Here is a 9,670-nt window from a genome sequence, read left to right as displayed (position 1 = left end):
GACTGGTTGGATCTCCTTGCAGTCCAAGGGACTCTCAAGAGTCTTCTCCAACACCACAGTTCAAAAGCATCAATTCTTCGGCGCTCAGCTTTCTTCACGGTCCAACTCTCACATCCGTACATGACCACTGGAAAAACCATAGCCTTGACTAGACGAACCTTTGTTGGCAAAGTAATATCTCTGCTTTTTAATATGCTGTCTAGGTTGGTCATAACTTTCCTTTCAAGGAGTAAGCATCTTTTAATTTCATGGCTGCAATCACCATCTGTGGTGATTTTGGAGCCCCCCAAAAATAAAGTCTGACACTGTTTCCATTGTTTCCCCATGTATTTGCCATGAAGTGATGGGACCAGATGCCATGATCTTCGTTTTCTGAATGTTGAACTTTAAGCAAACTTTTTCACGCTCCACTTTCACTTTTATCAAGAGGCTTTTTAGTTCCTCTTCATTTTCTGCCATAAGGGTGGTGTCATCTGCATATCTGAGGTTATTGATATTTCTCCCGGCAATCTTGATTCCAGCTTGTGCTTCTTCCAGCCCAGCCTTTCTCATGATGTACTCTGCATATAAGTTAAATGTCATGCAAGTGTACATTCCTCGGTTCTTTGTCTTGTTACAACAAAGATTTGGAGCTACGGACATTAAAGCCCTCAGCACATCACAGCTCTCGGGTCTTGGACAAACCGTGTTATAGCTTTTAGGCAAATCAGTTGTTACAGCTCTATTTTCTTTAGAAGATAGCAGGAGAATCCATCCTCGAAGCGTGAGGGCATGCCAACCCAAAGACGTGAAGAGAAGAGAGTGGAGGAGTGTGTGGGGGAGGGGGAGAGAGAGAGTGAGAGATGGAGAGAGAGAGAAAGAGCGTAGGCATGAGGGAGAGAAAGAGAGCAAGAAAGCGCTTTGGCTCCTTTTATGTTTTTTTCCTACACCTGGGCTGCCGTGTACAAATTGGGCTTAGCCAGGAGTGCTATTTGTTCTACCTGAAATCTTCACTCTGGTCCTTGGACCTTCCTTTGACCTTCCTTTGTTCTATTTTCGCGGGCTTTTCCCTTCCTTGTCTTTTAGCCACCACAATTTTGGACTTCTTTTCCCTATTCTACCTACCTAACATTAAACAAGCAGGTGACAATATACAGCCTTGACGTACTCCTTTTCCTACTTGGAACCAGTCTGTTGTTCCATGTCCAGTTCTAACTGTTGCTTCCTGACCTGCATATAAGTTTCTCAAGAGGCAGGTCAGGTGGTCTGGTATTCCCATCTCTTTCAGAATTTTCCACAGTTTATTGTGATCCACGTAGTCAAAGGCTTTGGCATAGTCAATAAAGCAGAAATAGATGTTTTTCTGGAACTCTCTTGCTTTTTCGATGATCCAGCGGACGTTGAGGGACAGAGAAGCTTCTGATATAGACATCGGAAGGGGGGGTGGAAAGTGTCCCCCTTGCTAGTGTTAGCAAGGGAGTTATATTTATTACAATAAATCAAAAGAATGTTTCAAGGTTGTAAAGATCTTACTAGACCCACTCCCATAATTTACATTTTAAGATAACAGGATTAGCCAGAAGGTTTTCAGGAAGGAGAAACTGTCCTCAAGCAGGATACATTGTTGTTTTATAATCCTTAGTAGAGAGTTTAAACTGAGTTGTTTGTTGTGTAATCATCAGTTCTGGGCTTAAAGAAAAAACATTTTATGTGACTAAGACTAAGGAATGTAGAGGAAAAAAAGATGTTTATCCTTTCCTCCTCCTTGAGAATTCCAGACCCCTATCTCCTCCGGGACTCCCGGACTTCTTATCAACCTGCCTAGGAATTGACTCTCTCAATGGGAAGCGGGTATTAATGTCAAATAACAATAGGGCAGCAGCATACACTACCCGTTCTGAAGGATTCACTGACAATCCTGAAATAAATCTGTTTAACATGGGCATTTCAAAACTTATTTTAACAAGGACATCAATGTATAGAGTTATCTGACTACAATAGAGATCAACAAAGGCTAGCATGCAGAAATGGGGGAAATTGTTAGAGGGCTGTAGGTTAGCTTGTAGAATTATACACTTTGTAAATATTAATTTGTGTCAGCAAGCTTTCCATGTCATTGTACCAATATGCATATGTTCCCTTCATTCTTTCAAATTGCTCCAAGATATTTCATTGAATGAATGGGTATCAGTATTTATTACTATGAAACAAACTATCCTAAAACTTAGTGACCTAAAGAGGTCAGCTGCACAGTTCTGGTCTGATTCAGTCTGATTCAGTCTGATCGATTGCTGATGAGCTTTCTCATGCATCTGTGGTCAGCAGGCAGGTCAGCTGGAGACAAGATGGTCTAGGATGGCCTAGGATTGTTGTTGTTGTTCAGTCACAAAGTCTTGTTCAGCCACAAAGTCTTGTCCAGTCACTAAATCCTGTCCAGTTGCTTATTCCTCTTTGCAATCCCATGGATTGCAGCACACCTGTCCTTCATTATCTCCCAGAGACTGTTCATTCATATCCTTTGAGTCAGTAATGCTATCTAACCATCTCATCCTCTGCTGTCCCCTTCTCCTTTTGCCTTCAATCTTTGCCAGAATCAGGGTCTTTTCTAATGAGTCAGCTCTTCGCATCAGGTGACCAAAGTATTGGAGCTTCAGCTTCAGCATCAGTCCTTCCAATGAATATCCAGGGATGATTTCCTTTAGGATGGACTGGTTGGATCTCCTTGCTGTCCAAGGGACCCTCAAGAGTCTTCTCCAGCATCACAGTTGGAAAGTGTCAGTTCTTTGGCAGGAAGTGTCAGTTCTTCCTGGTCTAACTCTGACATCCATACATGAGTACTGGAAAAACCATACTTTGATTATCGGACCTGTGTCGGCAAAGTAATGTCACTGCTTTTTAATATGCTGCCTAGGTTTTTCATAGCTTTTCTTCAAAGAGTAAGCATCTTTTAATTTCATGGCTGCAGTTACCATGAGCAGTGATTTTGGAGCCCAGGAAAATAAAATGTCACTGCTTCCCCTTTTTTCCCTTCTATTTGCCATGAAGTGATGGGACCAGATGCCATGATCTTGGTTTTTTTGAATGTTGAGTCTTAAGCCAGTTTTTTCACTCTCTTCTCACACCAAGAGGCTCTTATTTCCTCTTCTCTTTCTGCCATTAAAGTAGTACCATCTTCATATTTAAAGTTGTTTTTTTTTTTTAACAGTTTATTTATACATTTTTTTGGCAGCAAAACTTTATTAAACAGAAAATCTGCACTATGAACACACTTCACTGCTTCTGTTGAAGAACCCCAAGCCAAATAAAAAGACCAATATTAAAAGCAGCATAACTGGTTACTGCCTTAAAGATACATCAAATGCTACAGTGTAGGAAGACAATCATCCCCATATCAGAAATCACAACTTCTTCCAAATAAAGAATATGACCGACCCATCTGCCATATTGAATTGATATTTATTTCAGGACATGCCATGTCAAAAGAAAACAAAAGAGTCAACCCTTGCCTTTAACAATAATATTGTATTATAAAAGCACTTTACAACTCCATCCCATCTTTGAGTACAAGTTACTGGGGTATGTGGGCTAATGATTATCTGAAAGCATTTCTCTATTCAGACCCATAATCCAAGTGCTCTCTGAATATTATAAGGTGATATAGTAAGTGGGAAGTGGAGGAGGAAGAGGAAAGAGAGGGGAATAAGGTTCTCCCAGTTAAGGGCTTTGTTGCAATGAGGGGATGAGGAAGTATGAAGATATTTTTGCTGTCTTTTCATCCTTATACTGTGTTAAGTAATGCTTACAACATAAATTCAGCAGGCTTTTCCTGAGCTGTAACTCAGAAATTTACTTCCTGCAAACAATGTATTTACAAATGTGTTTATTAACTTACACAGCAATCTCACAATAACTAGTAAAGATTAAAATGGTGCACTCCTAGTATATTTGTTTGCAGTGTTTTAAGGGAAATACATATTGCCATTGTGATGCTCTAAAGACTGAATAAAACATTTAAAAATTCAAAGTAGTTAAAAAAGGCAAAGAAATAAATATCAAAGAAAAAAGATTAATTGTAGCTTAAATATAAAACCAACTCACTAATTAACCAAACTATACAGATCTAATAAAAAGCAAAACCAGGTTGAGGGAACCAACATAAAAAAAAAAAATGCTGAAAAATAAGGCATAAATCTGCATAATGTTAAGTTTTATTTTCACTCTCTCTTTTCCCTCTTCTATGTATGCTTGTTCAGATCTGCCTCTAAGGGCTTATGAGAAAACTTCCCATTTTCAATTTGATCTCAAATGTCCTGGGCTAAGTATTTGCTAATCTGCTGAAGAGTCGATAGTTGGTAAGCTTTAGATATCACTGTTTCCACTTGTTACAGTAGTTTTGATCAAGATGCCAAATTTAAATTCTTGCACTGGTTCTTCTTAAAGGAATTTGATTTCTACAGTGACTTGCCTGCATAGCATTTTTTAAAAAAGAAAGAAAGGAAGAAATAAAGAAACTCAAGAGTAATCTATTGCTTAAAAAAGTCTTCTTTTTCAATCAGAACTCTATTTTGACAATTTTAAAATCTTGGGAGAATTAGCTCTTAGAAGAATTAAATATTTAAAACTTGTTCTGAAGCGCTTTTACTTTTCTCAACAATCAAAGTTGTTGATATTTCTCCCAGCAATCTTGATTCCAGTCTGTGATTCATCCAGCCTGGCATTTCACATAATGTACTCTGCATATAAGTTAAATAAACAGAGTGACAATATATAGACTTGACATACTCCTTTCCCAATCTTGAGCCCGTCAGTTGTTCCATTTAAGGTTTTAACTATTGCTTCTTGACTCATATACAGGTTTCTCTGCAGACAAGTAAGGTGGTCTGGTATTCTCATCTCTTTAAGAATTTTCCACAGTTCATTGTGATCCACACAAAGCTTTGGCATAGTCAATGAAGCAGAAAAAGATGTCTTTCTGGAATTCCCTTGCTTCTCTATGATCCAATGAATGTCGGCAATTTGATCTCTGGTTCCTCTGCTTTTTCTAAATCCAGCTTGTACATCTGAAAGTTCTTGGTTCATGTACTGCTGAAGCCTAACTTGAAGGATTTTGAGCATTAACTTGCTAGCATGTGAAATGAGTGCAACTGTGCAGTAGTTCGAATATTCTTTGGCATTGCCCTTCTTTGATTGGAATGAAAACTGACCTTTTCTAGTCCTGTGGCCACTGCTGTTTTCCAAATCTTCTGACATATTGAGTGCAGCACTTTCACAGCATCATCTTTTAGGATTTTCAATAGTTCAGCTGGAATTCCATTACCTCTACTAGCTTTGCTTGTAGTGATGCTTCCTAAGGCCCATTTGACTTCACATTCCAGGATGTCTGGTTTTAGGTGAGTGATCACACCATCATGGTTATCCAGTTGATTAAGACTTTTTTGTATAGGATGGCATCATCAACTCGATGGACATGAGTTTGAGTGAACTCCGGGAGTTGGTGATGGACAGTGAGGCCTGGCGTGCTGTGATTCTTGGGGTTGCAAAGAGTCAGACACAACTGAACAACTGAACTGAACTGAGTATTAATTGCTCAGTCATATCTGACTCTGCAACCCCATGGATTGCAGCCTGCTGGGCTCCTCTGCCCATGGAATTCTCCAGGTAAGAATACTGGAGTGAGTAGCATTTCCTTTAGGGATCAAACCCACATCTCCTGAATTGCAGGCAGATTCTTTACCATCTGAGCCACCAAGTAAGTCCCTTTTTTGTATAGTTCTGTGTATTCTTGCTCTTTTTAATCTCTTCTGTTAGGTCCTTGCATTTTCTATCCTTTATTGCGCTCATCTTTGCATGAAATGGTCCCTTGATTTCTCCAATTTTCTTGAGGGGATCGCTTCCCATTTTATTATACTCCTCTATTTCTTTGCATTGTTCACTAAGGCTTTCTTATCTCTCCTTGCTACTCTCTGGAACCCTGCATTCAGTTGGGTAAATCTTTTCCTTTCTCCCTTGCCTTTCAGTTCTCTTCTTTTTCTCAGCTATTTGTAAAGCCTCCTCAGACCACCCCTTTGCCTTCTTACATTTTTCTTTGGGGTTGTTTTGGTCACTGCCTCCTGTAAAATATTACACATCTCTGTTCACAGTTCTTCAGACATTCTGTCTACCAGATCTAATCCCTTGAATCTATTTGCTATCTCCACTGCATAACCATAAGGGATTTGATTTAGGTCTTACCTGAATTGCCTGTGGTTTTCCCTGCTTTCTTCAATTTAAGCCTGAATTTTGCAATAGGGAGCTCATGATCTGAGCCACAGTCAGCTCTAGGCTTTGTTTTTGCTGACTGTATACAGCTTCTCCATTTTCAGCTGAAAGAATATAATCAATCTGATTTCGGTATTGACCATCTGGTGATGTCCATTTGCCTTTTCATTCTATTCATAGGGTTCTTGAGGCAAGAATACTGGAGGGGGTCATGATTTTGTTCTCCAATGGACCACGTTGTCAGAACCCTCCACTAGGACCTGTCCATCTTGGGTGGCCCTGTATGGCATGGCTTCACTGAGTTCCGCAAGTCCCTTCACCATGAGAAGGCTGTGATCCATGAAGGAGGATATGGTTCAGAATGGAATGCAAATCTCAAGTCCTATTAAGGTGCCTTTATCTTTCCACCCAGTGTTCTCTCTGTATAGGCTCACCCTGAGTTTCTCCAGGCCTCTGTTCAATTGTCATCCCTCCCCAGAGGCCTTCCTTGCGTCACCCAGGTCACGGAACAGCCCTGGCCCTGTCCAGCCCCTCTTCCCTGCTATACTCGTGCTTAGCACCACTTGACACTGTATTCTGGATCTGTGTGTGTGTCTCCTCTTAGAAACCAAGTCCTAAGGGGGCAGAGGCCTGTCTTGTTTGATGTATTCCCAGTGTCTGATCTGGACAGCACTAGATCTATTTTCTGGTTAATGTAAACATAACCTCAGCTGGAGATAAGATTCAAATTCCAGCCCAGTGGAAATGTGATGTGGGTGCCAAGTGGTTTCTCGCCCTCCCTAGTAGGAATTCACGGCTGCCTCCCTCAGGACAGTGCTGGGCGGGAAGGGTCTCTGCTTCTGAATAAGGGATTACCTCTGCGTTTCCAGGGCTGACAGCTGCAGGACAGGGTTTTCTTGGGCAATCACTAGTGACCACTCACAGGAGTACCTTGTATGATGGCTCAGGAGTCAGACCTGGTTCCACTCTTGATTTAGCCACTCATACATTGTGTGAACACAGACCATCACAGCATCTCTGTGAGTCATCAGAAAATTGGGAGGTTGAAAGCCTTATGGACTTTGGCTGTAATAACTACTATGTCACCCTCTCGTAAGATATGTAGAAACTAAGAAATTAATCAGCAGGGTGAGACTATCTTAAATGAGACAGAGGAAAAAAATGGAAGTGAAAAGAGTAACTTTCCTTTGATTCCTTTCATCGTGTTTCATCTTTTGTACAAGTAATCTATGTTCAGTTTTGATTAGAAAATAGCAAGGTTTGGCCTCTTCTCAGAAGTAGACTCTGAGGTCCACACAATGTTTTAGTTTCAGCTGCAGTCTGAAACCACTTGGGAAGCTTTTTTTAAAAAAAACAAAAAAGATTTATATTTCATTGGTGTGGAAAGTGGCCTGGGTTTTTTACATCTATTATTATTTTTTTAATGTCTTCAAGTGACTGAAGTGCAGCTAGATAAGATCCACTCCTTTTGTCACTGTTCATCCCTAGTACTGTTTCTTATATTCACAGAGTATTTAACCAAAGTCATTTCCCAAGTACCAGCATGGCCTAAAGTGGCATTTTCTAAATTTCCAGAAGCTCAGAGTATGTATTGCTTGGATCCTCCTTTGGAGATTAAGTTTCCTTTACCCTGAATTAAGGCTTTGTGTACATTGCAAATAGGGTGAAATCACCGAATTACCAGTATTAAACATTCTGCATTGACCATGTGAAGAGTGGGTGTTCTCTTTCGGTGATTTACTCTGAAAGGGTCTACAGAATGGCAGCCCAGCTGAGGGGAAATATCCATCTCCCTAATCTTCAGAGAACCTTTAATTCTCTAGTTATCTCTATCTCAGAACTTTTTCCAAACGTCAAAGATACAAGGGCAGAAAAGATCAGTAAATTTTATTCCACGCTTTGATACAGATATTTTTATACCCAGTAATAATGATAGCCAACAATCGAGGACTTAAAGTCAGACACTGTTCTCAGAACTTTACAGGAGCTTGATGTATTAATACATAGGGTCATGCCACCTCTGTGGTACAAGTGTCCCAGTTTACACATGAAGAAACTGAGGCCACAGAGGTTAAGTTCAGCGCCTAGAACAAAAGCTAGCTAAGTGGTACTGGGTCTTGACTCCAAGCCACCTGACTCCAGACAAAGCCTCTGCTCTTAGCCACTGTGACTCAGTGCCACCTACAGGAACCACAGTGGGGACTGAATTAATAGGTCAAGGGTAAAAATACTGAATGAGCACAGTTACAGTGTGTCCTTAAAAGCCGGAAGAGGAAGTTCAGTGGAGCAGTGCTGTTGCACACATGGATGTTAAGTGACTTATCTGTATGATGTACATATGTCCTGGGAGATGTTCAAGATGTTTGCTTTCATGTATGAAAGAACACCAGTAACGGACCATTAGCTTTCTTCACAGGAGGGTAGCTCTTCACCCATTTCAAGGCGGCTACCTGGAGTGGCATAGTACAGCTGGGGAAGAGGTGACTGATGCAGGAAATGAAACGCACCTGGCACCCACTCACTGGTTAACTTAACAACAATGTACATTAAACTGCAAACGCACTCTGCTAGTTCCTCTTATGAATCAAAATAGCCAATGGGAATTTGCTGTATGTCTCAGGGAACTCAGACAGGGGCTCTGTATCAACCTAGAGGGGAGGGATGGGTAGGGAGGGGACATATGTACACCTATGGCTGATTCATGTCTATGTTTGACAGAAAACAACAAAATTCTGTAAAGCAATTCTCCTTCAGTTAAAAAATAAATAAATTTAAAATAGATAGTGTGAAAGGAAAAAGGTCCAAAATTGTTAATAGCAACTTTATTGTTTCACTGGTGAAAAAAAATCATAACTGTATGATGCATTTCCCCCTAAATTTACAACAATGAAGGTTATACATAAATTATATAGATCACAAATTTTCTATTTTATACTATTTAGAACAAAATTATTTTGATAAATATGTCCAGAAGACAACATAAGTTCTTAATGGATGGCTGAGTCCAAATATGCAAAATATAGCTTCTGGTTTAGACCATGGTGCTTTAAAATCCTCAAACATGCATTAATATTCTCTAATTTTAGGGAAAATATTACACATGGCCTGATCTTGCAATTTGGAAGAAGCCCAAGCTGAATTTCACATACAGTATTCCTTTCCTCTAAATTAATTTCAGAACAAAGATACTTTCAGGTTAGTACTTCCAAGGAATGAAGGAAATTATACACTCAACAGTGAAACAAAACAGAAAAAACGAAAGGGGCGCTTCATTAGTAACAGAGATAAGTGGGGGTTTTTTGGCTTTTTTTTTTGTTTCTTTTAAACAGATCACAGGAATTTTAAATAGCAGATCAATCATGCTACTTAGGATGAGCAGACAGACCTGAACACTTATGAAGTGAATAATTTTATTAAGGTCTTGCAGGTGAGT

The sequence above is a fragment of the Bison bison genome, unplaced genomic scaffold, assembly GCF_000754665.1.
Source record: "Bison bison bison isolate TAMUID 2011002044 unplaced genomic scaffold, Bison_UMD1.0 scf7180017864192, whole genome shotgun sequence".
NCBI lineage: Eukaryota > Metazoa > Chordata > Mammalia > Artiodactyla > Bovidae > Bison > Bison bison.
The sequence above is the reverse complement of the archived record's forward strand: the minus strand, read 5'-3'. Positions refer to the sequence as shown.